Source organism: Notothenia coriiceps, unplaced genomic scaffold, assembly GCF_000735185.1.
Source record: "Notothenia coriiceps isolate Sejong01 unplaced genomic scaffold, NC01 NC01_scaffold00036512, whole genome shotgun sequence".
NCBI lineage: Eukaryota > Metazoa > Chordata > Actinopteri > Perciformes > Nototheniidae > Notothenia > Notothenia coriiceps.
In genome coordinates, this window is record NW_011369213.1 from 318,595 (window position 1) to 328,625 (window position 10,031).

The window sequence follows — 10,031 nt, forward strand, 5'->3', positions numbered from 1 at the left end:
CGCAATTTTGTTCATTTCTGCATTGTTAAACCAAACCAGATCAAAAACAAAAGAAACCTAGAGTATCCATTTCCCTTTTGATTCAGACTAGCCAAGTTAACTTTGGCAGGCGAAAGTGTCATTAGTTATCGTCACCACTGATGCAAGGAAAACAGCTGTTGCCATCATCATCATCATTATCATCATCATCATCATCATCGTCCTCAATGGTACAAGGACTGCTTTTCATGAGTCAGCAGCATTTCAACTAGTGAGCGCTGTGTTAGGGGCTATTGCTGTTGTCCATTTATTCTCTGTGTAACACAGTCATTGCAGCCACTGACCCACTGCTGGCTCGGAGGGAGACCAACATCTGCCTCCTCTCACACACTTGGAGACACCATCTGCTCATTTCCACCTGAAGGCAAAAGTTTTTTCTGGTAAAAACAATGAAAGTTCCTATAGGAGTCACTACTGAAGCAATAAGGGAACCTTGCCAACTGTGTTCACTGCTAAGGCCGGGTTCACGCAACGGTGAGGTTTTTTTGGTAAGGTGCTTCAACTTGAATGAACTCTGCCTCTAGATGAAACTTTGAAGTACTTTTGCTTCCTTCAAGTATTTGTGTGCATGCATTTCAACATACTCAAGTAAGGAGATCTGTCTGCATTTATATGTGTGTTGATTTGGCCTCGTCACCCCTCTTGTCTGCCAGTCTTAGAAGTGGTCCTTAGCGACGCTGTTAGGTCTCCAAGGCAGCACTCACTGACCTTGATCTGAGAGTTGAGCTGAGTCCTGTCAGGGACGTACTTCCTGTGTAATGCCTAACACAAAGAGTCCACTGCCACCACTTTGTGACTCACATTCTGACATGGCCTTTTCACCTCTACATCAACTACTCCCACAGATACTCTGCCTCACTTAAAACCAATCCAATTCCCCAGAGGAGCTACTGAGATTACTTTCATCCAAACAAATTATTGATGAGGTAATTTAAAAATGAGACAATTTAACTTTTTAAACATTGTGAAAATACAATTAATATAAGTGTATATTAATTCTTAACTAGAGAAAATGTACTGTGCATGGATGAACTCGTATTACTTGTAAAACCCAAATCTCCATCAGTTTTTCACATAGCACATTATCACAGTAATGTAGGTCTTTGTAATTATACAATTCTGCCATACATGACTCGCATGAATAGTCTGTATAATTAGCTCGTGTGGGCAGTGTGAGGCAATCTGCTGTAAAATAACTTCTATTCTCCCTGCGGGGAGATCACTGACCGTCTGTCCAGACTGCCGCTGTAGCTTTATTAGAAGCTTTATTATCCATTCAATGGGCCATCATAACTTAAACTGCATGCAGGGCTTTTGTTTTATTGTCCTGAGGGAACCTCTTTGCCTTTTTTTGCCCCTAAAACTTTAAATCTGAATGACATTAATTTAGTTTCCAAATTTAGAACTAGGAATAAGAATAGCCTCTCAGCTACACTTTCATGGACAACATGGGACAATATAACACATACAGGTCAAGGTTTTATATCATTGGAACCATTTTGAATGTGGCCTCTGACCATTTCTTAAAGCCCCTGTCACACTGTCCCGAAATTGACACCCGATGGACACACGATTAAGGAAATGTTCAAATTCGGCTCTGATCGTAACAACATCGGGCCATTCGTGAGGGCATCTTAAGCCATCGTATGACCGCCGGTGGAGTTTCTCAGGCTCCGGCAGCAACTTCGGGAGCGGTGGCAAAATCTTTGGCATGCCAAAGATGGCTTAAGATGCCCTCACGAATGGCCCGATGTTGTCACAATCAGAGCCGAATTTGAACATTTCCTTTATCGTGTTTCCATCTGGTTGTTTTATTGCACAACAAAATCATGTAAACATATTATGTAAATAACCCAATTTGTGTTCTGTGAAACTAAAAAGGATATAATATATTATTTTGAAGGCAAGGAAGTCGTTGTTGCTATGGAAACAACATGACGGAGAAAACTTAATATCTTCTACATATAAAGACGGAGAAAGTAAAGAACAAAGTCTGAAAATATCAGTACAGTATCATAATACTTTAACATAATTGTTTGTGTTACTTTCGTTGCAGTTGTATGTCTTAAATGTAATGTAAATGTTGCCTTCGTGTGTGGTTCGGGGCCATCTTCGTGCGAAATTCATAATTCCATATTCGTGTGTCCGTCGGGTGTCAATTTCGGGACAGTGTGACAGGGGCTTAAAGGCAGACAATCTTTTTTGGGTGTGAAGACATTTTAGAAGAAGAAGAAGAAGATGGACTTTTATTAATCCCCCGAAGGCCCATCTGTTAACTACAGAGCCATCTACAGTATAGACTACGTCATAGTTTACTATTTAGAGTCCAAGAATAGCAGATGGAGAGCTTTAATTGGGAAGCATAAATTGACCTCACTACATGCCTTTTCAAATGAACAGTTTGTCAATTTGGAAGGTAGCTTTAGTCACTGCGTTAGCCTAGAGGTAGATAAAGGATAAATATAATCTGTAAACTACACTCAGTAGCCGGCTAGTTTAGCATTGAGAATCTGAACAAAGAAATATAGTTTGGCTGGGAACATGTTGTTTCCAAGCAGCAACCTCCAGGGTGATGTCAAGATATCTGAATACCCTACCTTACAGAAAGTGTCAAAACAACATTTCGGTATGTAGATTAGATTAGAATACAATTCCATTGTTCACCTTTATACTTTAAACCAGTGGGACTTTAAACCAGTGGGACTAAAAAAAGCCTAAACCTACTGCCTTATGTATTTCTCACTTCTTTTAAAACTATTTGGTGGTCCACCTACAGTAGACGTTGTTTAAACTGCCTACCTGCATAAAAATATTCAAAACATACTGAAAATAGCTCTTTGCATTAGAGATGTGGGAAGAGTGTGAGAACAGTTTTTCCTCAAATGCGGTAAATAGACTTCTGCATAATGTTTGAATTTTAAAAAGGCCTCCAGGTCCAGTTATAGAGTAATCTCACAGTATAGTAAGACAAATATTCCCCAAATGGGAGGAGAGTAAAAATAACTGCTGTAAACTGTACACACTGATAAGGTTAACCAGTCGCCATGAATAAACTTAAATCAAACGGCACATTGTTAAAGGCTGCTCTGTGATGTACTGTATACAGAGTGTATTTTTCATTGTTTTTTTTAATAAATGTTGTATTACTATAAACAAATCAGTTCAAGTGACCAGAACAAACAATGAAATTAATCAGATATTAATGACTTAATAATATGCAACATCACAGTTAACACTCAGCTAACATGCATTACTTATAATAAGCACACTGGCTGTTTCAGGGGGAGGTTGAGAGGGTAAACAAACTTGGTAAATAAACTGACAGTGGGTATATTTACACAGACTGAAGCTCTGCTGCTCAGACCCATTTCATCGTGCTGCCTTGATACATTTTTGGTTGGCTTCCACACTGTCATCCAATTTTATGGAACAGTAACACAAACAGAGAACAGTTTAAATCAGATTTACTAAGTTTAGCCAAATAGCATGCTAAAGTCAGCTCATCATCAATAAACATTATAAAACTGTGTCTGTTGTGAATATCAATAGTTTGCAGGTATTTAGTCATAAACCAAAGTGTTAGGCAACTTTAAATGTTGACCTGTTGGTGGAGCTGAATGAGATGATGGGATGAAAGCTGTTTAGGGTTCTTCCTCTGGGAACCATGAACACCTAAAGAAAATGTCATGGCAGTCCCTTCAATCGTTGTATAAATATTTCAGTCTTCCCTCAGGAGTAGAATAAATCTGTCAACTGTCTCCTGAATAAGGCAACAACAAACCACAATGCAATAATGGAATAGATTAGAATACAATTTCATTGTTCACCTTTATACTTTAAACCTTTGGGACTTAAAAAGCCTAAACCTACTGCCTTAAACAATGGCAAAATAAAACAGCATTTTATGCCCGGCATTATAATAACAAGCGATGTTGCTAAAAGAAATGAATTTTTCATGAAGCAGAGGGCCTCGGCTGTGAGAGTACAGGTGTTAAACCGTGTTATTTCATATTGGTAAACCTGCATAAGTGTTAAACTGTTAAATTATGTATTTCTCACTTCTTTTAAAACTATTTGGTGGTCCACCTACAGTAGACGTTTTTTAAACTGCCTACCTGCATAAAAATATTCAAACATACTACAAAATAGCTCTTTGCATTAGAGATGTGGGAAGAGTGTGAGAACTGTTTTTCCTCAAATGCGGTACATAGACTTCTGCATAATGTTTGAATTTTAAAAAGGCCTCCAGGTCCAGTTAAAAAGTCATCTCACAGTATAGTAAGAAAAATATTCCCCAAATGGGAGGAGAGTAAAAAGAACTGCTGTAAACTGTACACACTGATAAGGTTAACCAGTCGCCATGAATAAACGGCACATTGTTAAAGGCTGCTCTGTGATGTACTGTATATAACAGTGTATTTTCCTTCTTTCTTTTTTTTTATAAATGTTGTATTACTATAAACAAATCAGTTCAAGTTACCAGAACAAACAATGATATTAATCAGATATTAATGACTTAATATGCAACATCAGAGTTAACACTTAGCTAATGCATCCTCAGGACTGTGTGGTTCGGTTGGATCAGATTTGACTGACAGTGCTGACAACATAAACAAGCAGTCCAGAGACTGTGGCCACATTTTGATTCAAATGAACACAGGCACAGAGCCCACAGTTGTTGTGCGTCGGCAACTGTGTTAAATGTTTTTTGTTAGTTTAGTTATATGTTCCACTTCCTGTTTTATTTTGTATTCACCTTGGGTGTTTCTCAATCTCGAGTAAAGCTGCTCCAGAGCCTCTGGCCGTTTCTCAATCGCGAGGAAACTGGCTTCCAAGCCAATATTTCAAGGATACTACGTCATTGAGTGCCGCCGAAGGACTGTTCCAATCTCCAGCATACTTGGAATTTCACCGAGGCCAGGTCCTTGGTTTTGGGTTAATTTCGAGGCTGTACATGGGTAGACTTCGCGTCCTTCAAATCCCCACGATGCTTTGCGCACGGACCAATTTCAAAAACCCTTGCAGAGAATGGCTGAACCGACGCAGCACAGCACACATTTAAACTTACATTTAAATGTGTGCTGTGCTGCGTCGGTTCAGCCATTCTCTGCAAGGGTTTTTGAAATTGGTCCGTGCGCAAAGCATCGTGGGGATTTGAAGGACGCGAAGTNCCCCCTACATTAAACCTTTGGGAACAGAACACAACTTTTCATGTCAGTGAAAGAACTATCAGAGTGGTTGCCTGAGTGCCAGAAAGCAGCATCCTTGCGTGTTGTTGAATCCTCAGGGCCCCCCTCCCCCTCAAAGGAATACGCCAACAAGGGCAGCTGATANTAAAGCAAGTTCATAATTAGATAGACATCGTGAGGTATTTATTTTCGGTACAGTTTATGTTGAAACCGTTAGAGAGAGTGGCACACTTGTTAGCCTGTTCCATTCTTCTTTGTTTTCCGAAGCCGTGGCTTGGAAGTATACTTGCTTCGTTTCTGAAGGAAGTGACTTGGAAGTATGCGACTACTAAGCCAGTATCCTCGCGATTGAGAAACGGCCACTATTTCAAGCATACTACGTCATCGAGTGCTGCCGAAGTACTGTTCCAATGTCCAGCATACTTGGAATTCTACCGAGCCCGGCGTACTTCGTTTTGAGAAATGTCGAGGCTGCACATGTGTAAACTCTGCGGTCTTAAAATCCCCACAATGCTTTGCGCACGGACCAATTTCCCCAAATCTATCTTCCCCAAAATGTAAGGCGGGGCCTATATGACGCACACCTGCACACTTGCCAGCCTGATCCACTCTTTGTTTTCCGAATGCCAGGAAGTATTCTTGCCTCGCTTCTGAAGCAAGTGACTCGGAAGACATGTGCTACCAAGCAAGTGTACTCGAGATTGAGAAACACCCCCTGGCCGTTTCTCAATCTCGAGGATGCTGGCTTGGTAGTTGCGTACTTCCAAGTCATTTCCTTCAGAAACGAAGCAAGTATGCTTCCAAGCCACGGCTTCGGAAAACAAAGAAGAATGGAACAGGCTAACAAGTGTGCCTTAACGGTTTCAACATAAACTGTACCAAAAATAAAAACCTCACGATGTCTATCTAATTGTGAACTTGCTTTACTTTTCATTTTTGGTGATAACAAATGTAACAAAGTAGAATATTTACCAACACATGTTCTACGCCACTACATACTTACAATTAAATGTGTGCTGCTTCGGTTCAGCCATTCTCCGCAAGGTTTTTTTTAATTGGTCCGTGCGCAAAGAATTGTGGGGATTTTAAGGATGCAAAGTCTACCCATTTGCAGCCTCGACATTTCCCCCAAACCAAGGACGCGGCCTCGGTGGAATTCCAAGTATGCTGGAGATTGGAACAGTCCTTCGGCGGCACTCGATGACGTAGCATCCTTGAAATATTGGCTTGGAAGACAGTATCCTCGAGATTGAGAAACGGCCCCTGTCTCATTCAAGGTACCTTTACTTCCTGCCTTGGTAGTTTTCCCGCCATCGGCAGTGTCTGCCCCGCCCCTGATTGTTTCCACCTGTGCCCACTTACCTTGTATATATTGTCCTGTCTCCCCTTGTCTGTTGCCAGATTGTCGTGTGTCTTATGCCGAGCTCTCCAGCGCTTTCCTATTTGCATCTAGTTATCGTTAAAGTCATTGTCCGCATCTATAGTTATAGTAAGGTAAGATCATGTAGTAATATTTTTCTAGTATTTTGTTAGGTAAGCATTAGAGTAGATTATTTACTGTAGGCCTATGTATTTTTTCTGGATCTGCTGATCCTGTGATTTTGGTATTTTTCATATTTTTGTACTGAAACTGCTTTTCAAGTAAATTCTATTTTTCTGTACTTGAATCCTGTGTCTGCCTCTGTGCTTTTGGGTCCACTCCTTGAACACCCGTGACAACGGTCCACTTTCTATTGACTATTCCAATAAAGTTTATTCCAACAATATGGCTGTGTTCATAACCATACTAACAAAAAGTTAGAAAGGCATGGTTAACTTTGTGCAAATCAAAAATAAACAAAGAAGGAAGCATGAATAATATGAATCTGCTGGATGGTGCAGTCAGTACGCTCTGTTCTGTTTAGTGTCAAAGCACAGCAGTCTCAGTAATACAGTTTTATCTGCACAATTTAAAGTATTTATAGATATCCATAAAAGAAGAGGAAGTGAATGGCATCTTTTAGTAGGTTTTACCTTATAGACCTTTAAGAATATCGTATATTTTATTAAACTTATGCTCAGGTCTATGGGTGTCAGGGTTCGAGTTGGCCAATAAACAAACTGAAGTACCACTCATCGTTTAATCAGTTATACAGGGACGGTATCCACCCTCTGATAACCTGTCTCATAGTAGGAGACAGATGGAGTGGAAAAGCAAGAGAAAACATAAGTGTGACACCTTGAGCTCCCTGTTCAGCTGTTAAGATGCACCCTCAGGTCAACTGATAGGACAATTATAACAAAATTATAATAGACCTTCCTTATGCAGTAGTTAAATTAATACCCAGTTCTCGTTAACAGTTATACATGTTCAGGTTCTTCACACACACCATCTGCTTTTTAATTAACTTGTGTTAACGACGGAAAAATACGTATGAACAATTTGTGCGAGATCTACAAGTTTACAAATGATTTGCAAGCAGGGAGATGCATTTACAACATGTATTAGACATAAAGAAAACCCACTACAGAGAACAAATAAGTGAAGAACAGACATCCAACTAGTGGTTATTTGAGTAGTTTTTAAGAAAATGAAGATTGTTTATATAGATGACATGCTGACAACACTTTGGTTTGTCACACACTATTTGGAGAACTCTTGTTGAGTAGCCTGGGCCTGTGATCATAACTCATCAAAACTATCATCTGTGTGAACTGCAGTTTAACTGAGCCAACGGTCAAAACTCAATTGCAACCTCTCCACTGCTCATTTGGTCATGACTTCAAAATGTCACCAGAGTGTGAATTTCTGCATGTTTGTTTTTACAGAAGTCAAGGCGGACAACACGTTGATAATATATTGATATTGTGAAATGAGACATATTATCTTTCATTTCTTATATTGTGATATTGCAAGTGATGATTTAAATAGAAAATGTAAAATCCACCCTCATACCATTTTTACAAAACCCACAGTGTGTTTTATTGAGTAACTCTGAATGCAAACATAACACGGATGGTTGTTTAAAGAAAACGCCTCCAGCACCTTTAAGTGAAAATAGCATTCACATTTTCTGCCTGGCATTATGGTGGAGGATGAATCCACAGCCTTCACTCAATTTATTATTTGAAAATAGCCAATAGCTTGTTCAAACTGTGAGATTTTCAACAACATTCCTGATCATATATCTTATCATTTGTGTGGCGTACAGAATGGCGTGCCAAACAAAGCAGCCGTGGCTGGTCAGTGTCTGATGCCTCACCCTCCCTACAACATACAGACATCAGCATGGGCGTAATTTCCACTGGGGACAGGGGGGACATGTCCCCCCCACTTTTCAAAATCCCATTTGTGTCCCCCCCCCACTTTTTAAATGTGTTTATTGTTATTTCTTTACGCAAGCGGTCATCGTCACGGAGGAGCGTCTGTGTGTGTGTGGCATGAGCGCATCTAGTGAGAGAGATAGAAAGAGAGACAGAGAGAGAGAGAGAGAGAGAGAGAGAGAGAGAGAGAGAGAGAGAGACGGGGATTGTTGTTAGCATTTGGTGCTAGCTCGGAGCTAACAGAGATTAGTAGCTGTTTCAACAATAAGGAGAGGGAGAGCTCTTTCCTGTCGGACTTTGAGAGAGAGAGACGGGGAGAGAGAGAGACAGGGATTGTTGTTAGCATCTGGTGCTAGCTCGGAGCTAACGGAGATTAGAAGCTGTTTCAACAATAAGGAGAGGGAGAGTCCTCTCCTGTCGGACTGAGAGAGATAACGTAGCTCAGGGAGGTAAAGGTCTGAGTGATTAGATTGTAAACTTTAGTCTAAGTTATCTCAGTGGGTCTCAAACGGTTTGGTCATCTTTGTAAACAAATATATCCATCTATGTAAGTTTGAGACCCACTGAGATAACTTAGACTAAAGTTTACAATCTAATCACTCAGACCTTTNTGGAGGCTAATACTCTTCTGAAGAAGAAGAATACAGCAACAAGGATCCATTTGAAGATAGCTAAATTTAAATATTACAGTAATAGTGTCCTTGCATTGTGTGGGTGCAAGGGTGTAAGGGTGTAACTTTGGTTTGAGAAGTGGGGGGGACACAAAAGGGGGTCCTCCGCAATGAAACATTTTCTCAATTTAATTCCATTTCCTGCCTTTCTACAAATATATTAGGGACTATAGTGTTAACAAATCCAAGAAAAATGTGTAGTGTATATAATGAGTGTGCACACTTATCTAGTATCCTATCCATGTGAACCTGTTTTACTTGTGATGACCTCACATCCTCTAGGGGGGTCCGGGGGCATGCACCCACGGGAAGATTTGTTTTCTTTAAATTGAAGCTAAATGCATCAATCTGGTGCACTTTGAGGGCAACATTAAGAGATGTATGGATACAGCTCTCAAAACTCATATGAAACAGAACTGTATATATTTCAATAATCAAAAAACATTAGAATATGCTCACAACCAATAACACATATTTGATCAACTCCTCTCTCCTATCTTTATCTTAGTCTGCATTCTTTATTTTTATTGATGCATATTTGACTGATCACTCCCTTTCAAACTGTGTGTTTTATTTTGTACTGTAGCTACACATTGGAAGGATTTCGTAACTTATTTTATATACAACTAATATTACATAGATGGAGATATGTTTACATAGATGACCAAACCGTTTGAGACCCACTGAGATAACTTAGACTAAAGTTTACAATCTAATCACTCAGTCCTTTAGCTCCCTGAGCTGACGGTATCAATTCAAAAGCTTTATTAGCATGACCATATTTACATACAGTATTGCCAAAGCTATGTATAGTTGTAACATCTATACA